The sequence below is a fragment of the Euwallacea fornicatus genome, chromosome 29 (assembly GCF_040115645.1).
Source record: "Euwallacea fornicatus isolate EFF26 chromosome 29, ASM4011564v1, whole genome shotgun sequence".
NCBI classification, from domain to species: Eukaryota; Metazoa; Arthropoda; class Insecta; order Coleoptera; family Curculionidae; genus Euwallacea; species Euwallacea fornicatus.
The window spans coordinates 2750631-2760579 of NC_089569.1; the positions used below are offsets into that span (position 1 = coordinate 2750631).

General features: G+C 35.7%; 1 long non-coding RNA gene across 1 annotated transcript; it reads left to right on the forward strand.

Annotated features, from left to right (window-relative positions):
• Positions 1–2937, forward strand: LOC136347710 (uncharacterized). Its single transcript, XR_010733527.1, has 3 exons — positions 1–206; positions 2110–2465; positions 2671–2937. It is a non-coding gene; the product is annotated as an uncharacterized lncRNA (long non-coding RNA).
• Positions 2938–9949: the final 7012 nt, after the last annotated feature.

Below are 9949 nucleotides of genomic sequence, written 5' to 3' on the forward strand. Positions count from 1 at the left end.
GCCAGTTATTTAAAATACAGGTCAGGTTAGGAAAAGTAAGGCTCTAATTCTTAGAAGAACTCGTTTGATTTGTTGCTTTGTCGGGAAACAATAATAGAGCAGCTAGTTTAGAGCTTTAGTTCGTGTTTGTGACTCGGAATAAGTTTGTGTTGCCATTGGGAAGACGAGTTTGTTGCATTTTCCTCGAGTTATGAGATTTATTGAAGGTTAGGAATTCTGCAAGACATAACCAAGTATCAGATAATAACTGAAAATGATGTTTGTTGAATGGTTCTAATCTTCAATTGTTAGATAAAATCTATTAAAAGACATTTTTCCAAAAATTCGCATCACATTTTTCCCTAAGAACGAAGTTATTTTAAACGGGATGGTCTGTATACAGTGTGTAATATTTAATCTGAATTATCGAAATATCTCGAATACTAGGCACCCTATAAAGAAATGTTAAATAGCAAGCTTTAATTATTCTGAGGTGAAAATGTTTTGGTACTAAAGTTGATTCTGCAACACTTGGTATGAGCGGAGTGGGGGTCAACTTTTTAATTTCAAATGGTAATTTTTATAGATTCAGATAATACGACTAAAAATAGGAAACATTTATCCGAAACATATTTTTGGATTTAAGCTAGAAAACCCTCTTTCGTTTATAATTCGTCGAAAGATTTGATGAGATTTAAATTAGAATTAATGGAAACATGAATTTTTTGTATAGCTTTAATTTCACGTAAATGCGTAACCTGAACTTCAATGCAGTTATTTATTCGTATTGTAAAGAACTCTTCACATCTACGAAGTGTATCTTCTGGAATATTGGAACAAGCCTTTACAAACCACAGAATCATATCTTCTCTTGTCGTTGCTAATTCTTTATAAAAATGACTGTCAAGATATCCCCACAAAAAGATATCCGGTGAGGTAAGATCTGAAGATTTAACAGGAAAGTTCAACGGACCAGATCTGCGGTGCCCTCGACCGTTAAAATTACGATTAAGAACTCCCCGTGCCGCCACAGAACAGTCAGTTGGACAACCGTCATGTTGAAACATGTTCTGACGAACTTCTAATTTAAAATGCTGAAGTAATATGGGCACGACATTTTTCAAAATATTTCGGAAAATTTTGAATTTCGTTTAATCTGTGCAGGTGACCACTCACAAAAATCCACAAAATTTTGAAAATCCATATCATAGAGCTCTTCATATAAAGAAATATGATAAGAATGAAACTTGCGTATCCTCGGCATTCTCTACACACTGATATGAGAAATTTCTGATAATCCTGATTTTTCTCTTGTACTCGCTTGGGGATTAAAAGCCACAGCACGTGGACTGCAATTTGATTATTTCCTCCATACACAGAAGCTGGACGAGTTATTTTCTTCTGATTTACAGTTTCTTCATTAATAAATTTTTTAATCACCGGATAGAAATAAATGTGGGATCGTGGTCTTTCAGGCAAACGCTGAGCGTAAAGATTGACAGCACTGCCTAAATGCCTATCAGCTTCTCCGTACCCCAAAACTATTTTCATTTTCTCCTCTACGGTCAAACCCTTTAACGGGAAGCACTATTTTTTTAAACTGGAAATAGCCATTTGAAATATGAATTGAATTTCGTCAATAACAGAGTTTTCTAGTATCAATCGAAAAAAAACAATTCGAACAGTTTATTTTTTATTTTTAGCCGTATTACCTAAATCTGTAAAAAAATAGAGGTTCCTATTTAAAATTAAAAAGTCAACTCCCATCCCGTCTACACGCGAAATGGAAGGGAGTAAACATCAGTGTATTTCCCCCTCAGAGTGATTGAAGCTTGATACTAAACATTTCTTTATAGGATGGTTAATACACATTCGAGATATTTCGATATTTCAGGTTAAATGTTCCACACCGCATTTTTGGTTATTTAGAACGGGGGTAATATCAAAAATTTACCGGTTACGTTCCTATATCCATCTCTACAAGATTTGTGCCTACAAAACTCGAAAATTTAATTAGTACAAAAACGCGAAAAATAGCAGTTTCAGTCTCCTCGGGTTTTAGCCACCCCAAACTTATTTATTTTTAACACAACGCCCTGTATATTTTACAGGGAGCTTTTTCTATTCTAGAGGGTTAGAAAGGACGGAAATCAATGGCAACACAGTAATAGTCCGCGTAAGCTTTAAAACTGGAAGCTGGCACCATTGGAGGGAACAAACGAGGTGGATCGTAAAGATGGCTCAAAGAGTTAAAGCGTTTTCTTTATTTCTAGATTCATCCCCGACATCAAAAGCGGGGAGGTCACGAGTTTCCTACAAGATAATAACCTTGAAAAGGAATGATAGATAAAAGAAAGAGAAATTGGAATCCTCGTTTCATTTGGCGGTTCTTCTCATGGATCGGGAAGAGCATTTGCATCCAAAATTATGTCCGCAGGAACTATCATACACCTCAGCCACGAACTTGAAGGAATTTACCAGCAAGTGTATAAGTTCCTGATTGCGTTGCAACAAGTGTGCCCCTAAAATTTCAATCTTATATTTTACATTCAAATCACTTCGCATTTTTCTAATGCAAGAGCTGGGATCTTCTTCTACCATGCTCAGGACATTTTCTTCCAATTCAAGCGTTCTTATTGACGTTGACCTTCCTGGACCTTCATTTTGTTTAAATGAGCCGATTTCTTGTAGACTTTGATGAATACCTGGAAAAATCTTTCGTTCAGAAGTTTAACGGTTGAGAAATCGTTCAATGTACAACCGTCTAGCTGCTGCTGAATTTCAATCGGCAAGACCGTATATGAAATGCATAGCAGTCATCTGGGTGTTCGTATATCGATTTATTTGCAAAGAGAGAAACTGGCAGACCACCAAACGTATCCAACAAGTGGAAAAAATAGCCGTTATTAGTTATCGTAATAAAAAAAAGGAAACTTTCGTGAAATTTGGAGTATTTAATTTTTTCCTGAACAGTTTTAGAGATATGCAAGAGATTAGAATTTAACTTTACAGTCGAAAACGAAACCAGATATGAAAACAATTAAGCGGCAGAAAAGTTTCATTTTTAGATACTCTGTTACAAAGATCGATTAACGTCGCCGAAAACTATCAGGCGTTTTTTCTGTTTATACTTCCTATTCCTCGTGGATACGTTCCTGAAAAGTCTCAGGAAACACCCTGTACAGCACTGACGACACTGGTAGTAGGGAGGCCGTTCTCTTACAAAATGCCAATTATTCAATAGTATCACCAAAACATCAGTGTAATAAGTTCTGCCTTAAGCCCCCCTCGATGAGGTTTTTCTCGTTACCTGGACAAATAGACCCAACCGATACTACTATTTGCCTTTTACTCCACATCCTCAACTCTTTCGATATATTACTCTATATCAAAAAAATCAGAACAAAAGGTGAATAAATTTATAAAATAAAAAATGTTTATTTGTGCTTTTAAATAAATTTGATCATGTTGAAAATGCTACCCGTCTAACACAATGCACTTATGTCATCTTTTTTTTCAATCCTAGGAACAGTCAGAGAAGTCTTTTTCCGGGATGGCTTTCAATACTTTCTTCGATTCGGCTTTTATCTCCTCAATCGTGTCGAAATGAGGTCTCCGGAGCGGTCTTTTGCGTTTGTCGAAGGGCCAAAAGTCCAACGATGTTAAGTCAGGCAAATAGGGTGGATGTGGAACAATTTGGATAGAGCTTTTGGCAAAGTATTCTCGAATAACTAATGCAGTGGGTACGATGAATTATGGTGGTTCAAAAACCAAAAATTGTCTGCCCATAATTGTGTCCTTTTGGGACGATTAGCTTCACGCAAACGACGCATCACGTTCAAATAATATACCTTGCGGATATTTTGGCCCGACAGAGGAAATTCATAATGGTCAACTCTGCGATAATTGAAGAAAATTGCGAACATGTTCTTGATTTTTGAACGAATTTTGACGCAGTTTTTTCGGTCTTGGTTCACTTTTTGTACGATGTTGGTTCCATTCATCGGTTGGTTCCGGATGAAATATACAGATCCTAGTCCAAATCCCCGATAACGTTGCGTACCATGATGTCCTGGTAGTCAAAAATCCTTGTTTGATAGATTTCAATGCGTCGCTTTAAAAAAAAATTGAATGTTATTGCGATTTATCGAGATTTGACGCGTTTTATCTTTACATCTTTTAAAACAGTAAGGGTGGATCCAAACGAAATGTCCGTAGCATCAGCAAGGTTTCCAATTGTCAATCAACGATTTTGGAGTAACTAAATCTTTGATTTCTTTGATGTAGCTTTCATCGGTCGATATCGATGGTCGTCCGGGGCGTTGTTTCTCCTGAACTCTTTCTAGGGCTCCTTTAAAGCCTTCGCACTACCAGTATACATTTTTTTGCGACATAACCGTTGTACAAAAGCCCTACTGTAATATCTTCAACGTTTTCGCCGCAGAACATTCATCCTGCAAACAAAATTGAATGCAAATCCTTCGTTCAACAAAATTAGACATGGTAAAAATCGAAAAACTCACTTTTGTATGTTTAAAAAAACGCGTCTAGCTCTACAACAATTGAATCTATTCGGACGAAACTTTGCATAGATGTTACAGGCAGTGCCACCAACCTACAAAAAAAATAATTTCATGGTTTATACTGCTACTGAAGTTTAAATAAAAAATTCACCTTATTTTTTTCTTACAGTAGAAAGTAGCTCTGAGCAAACATGCGTGGTCTGCACCTAGCGAGACTGATACTGTCAACCTGCAATTTATTTTTTTTATATTAAAATAAAAGAAGACTAAAAAATGCTCACTGAAGAAGAACTAGAGTGATTGTGCTTTGAAACAATCCCCCGAGTTTCTGAGGCGAACTCAAGTTACGTGGTTTTCTCAATATAGCAATGAATAGATTAACAATATTCCAAAAATTTCCAGGACAGTCATAGTTCCAAAGCTCTCTTCCGGTCACTTTTTTATCCCTTTGCAATAGAGAGCTTAACTCGTTTCGCACGCAATTCTTATTTTAAAGAGTTTTAAAGCCCCTTAAAGCTATTTTCTGTATTTATAACTACTTGTAAATTGTAATGCAACATCCAAAAATTGCAAATAATGCCTTAATGCCACGTATACACCCATTGTCCGTGACAATACTTTAATTAAAATCCGATGTAGACCAACATGTGTCGACCATTTGGCCAGGATCCAAATTAAATTAAATATCAAAGAGTGGTGTAACATGAAATTTCTGTTAACTCATTTAAGCCAATTATCGAATTTTACGATATAATTGGAAACCTGCAGGATTATGCCGAAGTATAATTAAAAACTCTTAATTGATTTCGATTGATTTTATACAGTAAAACCTTTGAAGGGAGTAATTTAAAGTTCCACCTCAGAAATTGCCAATATAAAACTACCAAGAGAAATATATCTCCGATGAATCGACAAAAACCCAATGTAACTTCACTTGAACTCGACAGTTCAGTTGTTTATTCTCAAAGGGCTTTATTGGACAATCCAAGAAACGGAACTTAGGACATTCTTTTACTTTTATATGCTTACTCGTGCACAGAGGCTGTCTTAGAAAGTTCGCCTTTATCTGCAGTACTTTCAGCGAAAAAATACATCAGTTTCCCTCTCTCAAACTCTCACTACGTAAGTTGCAGATCTTGTAGAAACACTCTTGAGGAGTGGTCAATAATAACGGGGTAAAAGAGTTAGGGATAAAAATAATTGTGTAACGCTACTGTTAGACCACCGAAAACTGCTCGTAAATAAATTCAGTGGACATGTTTACTCTGATATATTCGAAAACTTTACTGCAGTCCTGTCAAGGTAATAAAGAGAAAGTTTGGCGCAGTCCGATGGAAATTTGCCTTGTAGTTTTCTGCAAATAGTTAAATGGGGCGTCTAAATTGTTTACAATTACGAGGGTATTTCTTGTTCCGGGGTTAATATAGAGAAAGTTAGCGAGAGAACAAATAATTAGTAGCAACAGAAAAAATTTAAAAGCAAATGCAAAAGCAATTTCCCCAGAAAAGAAGAGCCCTTAAACCAGGTTTTAAATATTTGAAACATATACAGGGTGTCTCATTAAAAAACCCGGCAGTTGAAAAGCCATAACAGGCGACCCATTTTATATGAGTTTTAATAAAAACCTTTAGGCACTTTGAAAAATTTTGAGGCAATGAACTACTCAACTATTAGCCTTGGGTATAGGAATGTCCACATTAGAAATTATGCCCAGGACATATACAGGGTGTTATTTAAGTAAGTTGTCAAATTTTAAAGGGTGATTCTTTGAGTGGGTTTAAGACGAAAAATTTACGTAAACTTAGAACCGGTAATGCTTCGTTTGCAACGTACAGGGTGTCAAACTTTTTTTATCGTTGCATAATAAAAAATCTCCTAAATAACAAAACGTAAATTATTGTGCCAGTGAAAGTTGGTGACAGTTTTTAACTGAAGTACTTCGGAATATTTTAACCAGAAACTGTGTGTCACCTTTGGCAAGTTACGTGCACAGGGATAACGCCAGAAATTTAATAAAAAACAAACAAGAAAACGCTTTATTAAAACTACAATTAAACTAATGGAATGCATTTTTTTTAAATTTTAACAATAAGTAAGTCGAAACTTAGAATAGTTGCTGAAAATGTCTTCCTTCAATTTCAACGCAAGCATTAGCTGCTCTTACCATCGATTACCGAGCACGTTAAAATATTTCCGACGTACATCTTATCTGATTACACGAATCCTGTATTCGTTCGATTAATTCGTCTTCAATGGTGCCCGAAGTTCTATAAACGAAGGACTTTATATGTCCTCAAAGGAAAAAATCTAACAGATTTAAATCCGGTAACCCAGGTGATCATGTCCATATTTAATTCGAAAAATATATAAAAGTTTTCAGAAAATAGAGGGCGCATAAATAACAATAATAATCATGTATAACACTGTCAAATTTCAACAAAAATTTATATTTTTACGAAAAAACGATGTTTTAAGAAAAATTTTACACCCTGTATCTTGAAAACGAAGCATTACCGAATCTATCTTTATGTAAACTTTTCGTCTTAGGATCACTCATCTAATCATCCAAACAATCGCCATTTAAAATCGGGCCCGGTACTTAAATATCATCATCGATATCTCAACTGCAATAAATATACAGGATGTTCAATTTAAATATTTCGACCTTTGGGCCAGTTCAGCTTCAACATGGTTAATTTTCAAGTTTTATCGAAATGTTCACGTTTGAATCAGTATAACACCACAACAGTAGGAGATTATTTGATGTACGCAACTTCTAATATTAGAAATGATCCCCATGATATACACGTGCAAAATATTAAAAAAATATGCAAAATGTCCTATTTCAAAAACTAAACTTTTCAGTGGCCAAAATGTGTGATTTATTTTAGTAAGTTGTGCTTGAAACGTTCACTTCGATTCGACAAGCCTCCTCAGTTACTCGAGGTAGTTATAAGAACAGCTATACAGAGTTAACCACGCAACACATTCATAAGCAAATTGTTTACTTCCCGTTATCATTGCCTAATAAAATATGGTTTCAGGCTAGAATCCATCGTTTTGAATCCAAAGAAAATACAGGGTGAGTCGGGAGGATCGTGCCAAACTTCAGGAGTGTGTTGTACATGAAAAACAAATGTAAAAAAACTCAAATGTTGTTATCCGATTTTCGTTTGTTTACAAGTTATAGTGTAAATAAAATTAAAACATAAAGGCTAAGCAACATTTAGACGAAACGTTTCCTGGACGTTGGATCGGTCGTGGTGGCCCTATTAGTTGGCCTCCAAGGTCTCCAGACCTCACACCACTAGACTATTGTTTGTGGGGTTGGTTTAAAACTGAAATGTACAGAGTAAAAGTGGACACTCAAGATGCACTAATCCGACGCATTAGAAATGCTGCAGCTGCCATTAAAGAAAGACATGAAACAATCAGGAGCGCAACGAATGCTCTTCATAGACGAAGCCGAAAATGTTTAGAAGTTAATGGCAATATTTTTGAACATTTACTATGATATCCAAACGTTAATTTATGGAATTTCTTATGAAATTTATAATTTTTTAAATTTTATGTTTTAATTTTATTTACGCTATAACTTGTAAACAAACGAAAATCGGATAACAACATTTGAGTTTTTTTACATTTATTTTTCATGTACAACACGCTCCTGAAGTTTGGCACGATCCTCCCGACTCACCCTGTATTTCCAAAATGGCAGCACTGTCGGTAATATCGGAAGCAGCTACCAACTTCGTTATTTTAACAGAAATCCCCTAATTTTTTCATGATTTACAGACTTTCAGACAAAGTTATTGAAATTTGAAACGATGCTACTTCGTAGAGATGTGTCGGTGTTTATGGAAGAGTTTTTGTCAAATTGAAATACGTTAAAAGGGAACTTATTAGGTCCTTTTTCAACTCCAGGACACTGATTCCAAAATTCGCAACGGTTAGCTCACAATACCGATTTCCGCGGGGTCTTGCAAAATTTTCAAATTTTCCCATATACCTCGGAAGTGGCAAATTTTAAATATAAGGTACTTCACATCAGTTGGCCTTAAAATTAAACGATAAATCCCAAAATGACAAGAAAATTAGGAAGTTCTATTCGAAATAACAAAGTTGGATGCTACTTCCGCTCTAACCGGAAATGACGCCATTTTGAAAATATTTTACTTGGAATCAAAATGGTACATTCTAGCCTGAAGTTAAATGGCATTGAAATACGCTGGTGAGAAGTCCAAAATTTCCTAGTGAACTATCCTGACTAACTCTGTATTAAAAATAGTCTACAAGTCGTAAGAAGTAAATACGGGAAAAGATACAGACTGTCCGATTTAAAGTTCTCAACTTTCAGAGCAAAACAATATGAAGGGACAAACTCGTTCTTATGATTTGTTTTATGCAGAAAGCTCTTCTACTGCTGAATGATGATATTCCTGTTCTTGGCGTTAAGCTCTTCCATTTCAGAGACAAGTCGACTCTCCTGGTTGCTACGGAAGTATTGTATGATGGGCATTGTTTTACAATTGCTGTTGTCTTCTCTGGTTGGTTTTTAATTCGATTCAACTCTAGACTTTTTTTTTATAAGCTAAGTTTCTGGAAGTAGTAAGGCTAGAGCCATCTCCCCTTTCACTCGAAACAATAAGGCCCAGGGGACGCTGAAATGATTATATGAGGATACAGTTTTGGAGGCATTTCTTTTTTCGGTTTATTGCGAAGGAAGCTAAACGGGTTGCAAATAATTAATAATAACGGAAAATCGCTTAAAAGTGAATTCAAAAGCAATTCCTCCCGGGAGGATATGTCCCTAAACCGGAAAGTAAAATTTTAAATCTCATCCGATTTTCACCTGTCTGAGCGGTATAGAAATAATGTAATCCCAGAAAATCCCTGGACTGGCCATTCACCGCTAACAAGCTACTCAATTCTGGGAAAATTTGTGGACACCTATATAGCGTTACATTTTTATTCCCATACTATCCACGTTCCAGATTCGAAACACACTTGTTATGCGACGTAGGTACACACAAAGAATATACCTGGAAACTTTAATAGGAGCTTCGCGGAATATTGTAACAACATTTTTAACTATATCGATTAAAAACCAACAAACTGCAAACAGAACCTGAGGAGATTCTTATCGAGGAACTTCGTAATTAAGGTGACAATACTAGCTGAAAAGACATCCAGAAACTTTCCCCTAAACTCAATCAGCAATAAATTTACATGCTCTGTTATTTCGCGTTTAACTAAATTATTTAGTTTCCGCTTTTCAGATTTAGATTGATTTACTTCTATAAATCCCAAACTTTCGGATGCAGGAAAATAAAGGGACTAATTAAACTTTCAGGTTAGTGGGAGTTTTGTTTAGTTGGCTCCTCTCTGCATTGTAATTGGGGATGAGAGGAGCTAAAGTTGGTTTAGAGGCAAGATTGTCTAGGATG